This window comes from Cornus florida, unplaced genomic scaffold (assembly GCF_030987335.1).
Source record: "Cornus florida cultivar Cherokee Brave unplaced genomic scaffold, ASM3098733v1 CherokeeBrave_3.0.0_Hap2_Chr01, whole genome shotgun sequence".
NCBI lineage: Eukaryota > Viridiplantae > Streptophyta > Magnoliopsida > Cornales > Cornaceae > Cornus > Cornus florida.
Window position 1 is genome coordinate 15,783,217 of NW_026775571.1, and position 6,000 is coordinate 15,789,216.

Below are 6,000 nucleotides of genomic sequence, written 5' to 3' on the forward strand. Positions count from 1 at the left end.
GTAAACAAGTCGCGTCTCATGCCATTTCGATCATAACCTTTCGGAACGAATCCTACAAAACCAAGGACTTCACCTCCTATTGTAGAGGTAAGTCAAACGATCAAAATCAAACCCTCACTTGGGATCCCTAATAAAAGTGAGAACTCTAAAAAGTTCTTTCGCTTGCTGACACGCACAACTTTTTTGTTGAGATACAAAACTCAAAGACAACAAAGTCCTTGCCAGGACCAACACAAGAAGAAGGAAGATCAAGTCCATCTACCGCAACAGAACAGAACATGCACTTATCGATACCTTGCATAAGCTATGCCAAGAAAAAAGAACTAAACGGAGATGAAACAACTCGATCCAAAACTTGTACACTTAACATCCATATGCAAAATAGAACAGTGCCCCTTCCCGAAACGCTAGGGGTAGACAATGAATTCTAAGACATCGCGTCTCATTCTGCCAAAGAAGAACCTTAACAAGTGAAATTCTAAACCTTTCATTCGTAGAAACAACTAGGTAATGTTGACCACTACCTCAATAACCTTTAAAGTAACATGGTTAAAAATTCTTTTGTCATCAATCTATCAATAAAACCAACACGTAGAAGCTCAACTGCTTATGAAATAGATATCGTTATCCAATAAAACTGTATGAAATACTCATATAATCTTATAAATACATTATTGCCTTAATACGTAATAGTCACAACTGGTATGTCATTACAACTGAAGAACTCATACAAAATATCTCAAACTATATCCTTCCCTAAGGCTCACACTAAGCATCATCAACATTGTCCAGTCCGGTACCACACTATAGGATATGTCCACTATCCTAGCATAAATGAACCCGACACTGCATAAAGTGCACAGGCACCTGTCCAAACTCACGGGTAGCCCCCATTACCAGAACAACTGTGTGCAAATACCTCTTGTCACACCCAAACTCATAGGTATCCCTCACTACAAAACTCGCAGGTATCCCCAGCTACAAAACTTGCAGGTATCCCCTACTACACAGCCATAGGTAACCCCCGTTACTGTACCAAACTCACAGGTATCCCCCATTACAACATGACAGTATGCACTGACAACAACATGACAAGACACACATATGATAATGCAACATGACTCCCAAATAACTATGTAACATAACTGACAAACTACCATACGACACGACTCATAGATAATAATGCATCACGACTCACAGACAACAATACATTATGACTCACAGGTGTCCCCCGTTACAATACGACATGACTCACAAGTAGCCCCCGTTACAACACGACACGACTCACAGGTATCCCCCATTACAACACTAGCCGGCTCACAGGTGTCCCCCGTTACAATTGACACGACTCACAGGTAACCCCTAATACAACACAGTCACAGGTAACCCCTGTTACAAAACTCACAGGTAGCCCCCGTTACATCCAGTACAACTGTGCACAGGCAACTGCCTAATCTCATGGGTATCCCCCGTTACATAAAAATCAATCACAGTAATATCTCATCTCCTCTGTAGACAATCCCTCTTCATGTAGCCCAACTGACCACACCGAAAACAAACTCCGGAACTAGGCTTATCAAAAGGACACTCCACCTTGCGGTGTCCTGGCTGCTTACAGTGATAACACACTAAACTCGTCCTAGAGGACCCTGAAGAAACACCAACAATAGGAGTAGCACCTGCCGTCTGCTGCTCCTGAGAAAACAACGAAACACTTCTGTACTTTTTTATACTCCCTAGCTCTCGGAAGAAGTACTCACACTTGTACCTCATCCCTGAGAACCCATAATACCACTCCTTTCTTGCCAATCTTTGGCTTCTGCCTCTGCCATCAGTGCTCTCATAATCGCTTCTGAATAATTCTTTAATTCCAAAAGTGTCACCCCCGGACTAATAGAACGATTCAGGCCATACACAAAATGCCATGTCTTCTCCTCCTCGTTCCCTAACACGTCCGTAGCGAAACGTAAAATAGAAGTGAACTTATTCTTATACTCTATCACTAACATGTCACGTTGTTCAAGCCTGTCAAAATGCATCGTCAATTCTCATTTCTTAGTTTGCAGAAAATATTTATCAAAGAAAAGACTCTTAAATGCATCCCAACTCATACTGTTAACATCATGCGCGCTAATCATGGTCTTCCACCATACCGCCGCACCGCTAACAAACTTGTATGTAGCTAAGGTGATCTTCAACCGATCATTGGGCACTACTATTACCCTGAAATGCTTTTCAACTTCATCCAACCAATCATCCACTACCAACGGGTCTAGACCTCCCTCAAATGTTACTTTCATGAGTTTGTTGAACTGGAGTAGGTACCTAAGGTTATGCTCCATCTCTGTCTCTTGTGGCTGAAAAGCCAGTTGCGGTACCACTTGAGGAGCTATGGTACTTGCTAAATTCTGAAAGGCTGAGGCTACAGCCCTTGCTACTAGAACTTTGTCCTCCGGTACTTGTAAATCCTCATCTACCTCTCTATCTGGACCCTGTCCCATTGAAACCCTGTCTGGTTGGGATGGCCCTTCACCTGCTCGCTGTCTAACTTCATTCAGATCCATCTTTCTACGTTGTACTCAACACGATTCTACAAGGACAACTAAACAATCAAAACAAGAATACATAAAGTAGCTCAATCCACAAGCTACGGTGCTCACACTAGCCGTTCGATAAGAGCTAAAACGTTTAGAAACATAAAAATGACTAAGCTCCCCATATACGTGGGTTGGAACCCTTCATAACCCAACACACTACACTATCCCAAACACTCAAACCCGTCAATAATAAAACCAACAAACTATACCTACATCCACTCCCTAGTGGATGAACAACCACTATGTAAACCCTAACATGCAACTACTTTCCAAAACAGAATCATATCTATCATGCTCAACTACTTGTAATAAGAACTTGTATAACATGCTTTTAATAATCTAAAAACTTAACAATTAAACACGTAGTCAACTAAGCATGCTTTCATCAATGGTAAACAATTAACAATTAAACATGTAGCAAATTAGACATGCTTTAAACAAATTTATTCATGTAAGTAGTTGCACACAACCATTTAACATTAAATAGTTGGTCATGCTTTTTATATTCGATAATCAATAAACTCAACAAGCAATAAACACGTAAACATTTAGCAAATAGAGGTGCTTTCAAATTAATCAATCAATAAATTAATAACAATAAACACCTTATCATTTAGCATGCTTTATTTCGTTTGTGACTTCAGAAATTATAAAATCAACTCGTATACAAGTATATAACAATTAATCATGCTTTTGAACTAAACAAACTGAACAAACAACAACAACATAAGCATGCAATCACATCAAACTCAATTTTAACTTAACCTGGGTCAACCCTACCCGTCGCCCTTAGGTTTTCGAACCTAAAGATCTGATACCAATTTTGTAACGACCCAAATTTTCGAATTTACGACAACAACACACAACATAATGCATTTAAAAGCATTCATAATTTCTCAACGTATAGTATCACATCCCCATTCTATATGAAATATCTATATGGTCAATTTACATCAAAATACTATCTAGTATTATAATTACAGTACACGGTCATACTTTATAGAAGAAAATACATTTTCAAGGTAACACTTACAAAGGAGCAAGTTTCTGGAATACAAAAGCAAGCAAAATGAACTCTAAATCTCCGAACTAAAATTTTAGTAATCCGTCTCCGCCGGTTCTTTCTCGAGTCCTGAAAAATATAGAGGAGTGAGCACGACAGCTCAGTAGAGGTTTCTTAAGTGGCAGCTCCTCAAACAAAGTAAATAATACAATGTTTTACACACAATGAATAGGGAAAAGGGGTGGGATCATGCGAGGGATTTTACATATGGCACTTAAGTTTTCAAATAATAGTCATTACCATCACATACAATGCAATGCATAAAATATCAATGCAACCACACTTCACACCATACCCTCGGTTATTCACGCACCCCGTCCATACCACCGTGTAACCACACCTCTTTTTCCCACGCCCACACATCTACGCACCTCATCTACACCCTTACCTCTCTTGGGCCCATCAATACCCTTATGCATATAGGGCATTTTAATTTCAATCATTCAATTTGCAATATTTCCTTCATTATGAAATAAACAATTTTATGGCCATATCAAGTTTATTAAACAACTTTAGCATGCTTCAATATACACCAAACAACTGTACTAGGAATAACATATATAATCCAACACATAGTCATTTCTTAGCATGTCATTAGAAATTCACACACAAAATAAATATTAATTCCATCAAAACCATCAATTGGGTTAAACTCAAGCATAAACCAAAGCCCTAGAAATTTCATTATTCAATTAACAAACAAATTGACATGCCAAAGGAGGGAAAAAACATCAAACTAGCTACTAAATCAAAGGAAATTGACAATTAAACAAGTCTACCTCAAATTGATGTAGAAAACTCCAAAATTCCTAAATCCAAACCTTATGATTCAAAATTCCAAGGTGCACCAAACGGGGCTTGGCTCTGATCAAATCGTAAATCTCTTCGAGCTCTTCAATTTGCCGTAAACGGCATCAAAAATTTCTCAACGATTTGAGATAAATCAAGATTTGAAGCAAAATGAAAAAGAAAAAGAAAATGGAAGGGAAAGAGAGGAAAGCTGTGTGAGGGGGAGAGAGAATGATGGTCTGATGAAGGCCTAAGGCTTTTGGCCACAATTTATATAAGTGGTGGGTCCCACCACTTTTAATTAAAATTTTACTTTTCTTTCTTTTCTCTTTAATTACCACCACACACATATATATATACAGCTATATAAAACCCACATAAAATACATTAAATAAAATACATCGATGTAAATGGACCCAACTAAAATTCTTGTATGCAATAATTTCGGTAGCGGATATCACACGGGACCGCCTGGCCCAAAAAATAGAAAAATGTCAAAATTGTCACTGTTGCATTTTCAAGAGTCCTAAACTTAAGGAAATGTCCCAACCAACTCTCGGACACACCCGGCACACTCCACGGTGTCCGGTACATAAAATGTGGAAAGACAAAAATACCCTTGCCAAAATAGAAAATCACAGAAAATGAAAAATGATAAAAAAACGAAAACATTACAAGGATATATAATATTCAAGGTTGACAACTTTAAATTAAACACAACTTAAAAGATTCAAAATATCAAGAAATATAAATATAAGTAGTTGGAAAGTCAAGTACCCTCAATTGCATGTTTCTTTTTTGAGACAACTCTTTGTTCTTCCAACTAACCACTTAAGCAGTTACATGGTGCTCACGTGACTATCATGTGAGCATTGTGTCACAATTGTCTTCAAATTATATTATAATTCTCTTAGACATTTTTTTAATTGACTTTCCGAAAACTTGAGCACAAAAGCAGTTTTTTTTGTATAAATTATCTTAAAACAAAAATTGTTCTCTTAAATATGAAACAGGCATTAATTTGTATAGCTTGAAAATAGGGCATTATCCTTATTATACACCAAATAGTCAAATCATAACCTGTTTTAGACGACAATTGTTGTCCAAAACCTTGTATTGAACCATTGATCAATTCTTGTCACTTGAGTGGGTAACATCAGGAAAATACTGGAAAACAAGGTAGGAGATGATTGTTGCAAGTACAATTTGTAGTAAAAGAAGATGGTTTGGGTGAACCACGGATAACCTAGAATCATGATATTGAGGTATATTAGTTATATATTATAAAGAGTACTTGTTCAACATCGGATCTGAATGGAAAGTGAAATGGATATGGTATGTAGTATTACAGATCCATAGATTAAGTTTTTGAGTAAATGCGCAAGCGTCCACCCATCACAGTTAATATCAGAGCCAGAGAAGGGGTTCAAGAGAACCCCACCAGGATAGACAGGATAACCCAATCGCAACGGGGGCTACAGTGGCCAAACGGGTCGTAAACAAACATACATACATGGAATATGAGCCGTGAAAAATAAGAGAAACCCTTGA

At 37.8% G+C, this 6,000-nt stretch overlaps 1 pseudogene; it reads right to left on the reverse strand.

Annotated features, from left to right (window-relative positions):
• LOC132269580 (phosphoribulokinase, chloroplastic-like) overlaps nt 1-1,773 on the reverse strand; it is a 43,876-nt pseudogene extending 42,103 nt beyond the window's left edge.
• Between the last annotated feature and the right edge of the window lie 4,227 nt (nt 1,774-6,000).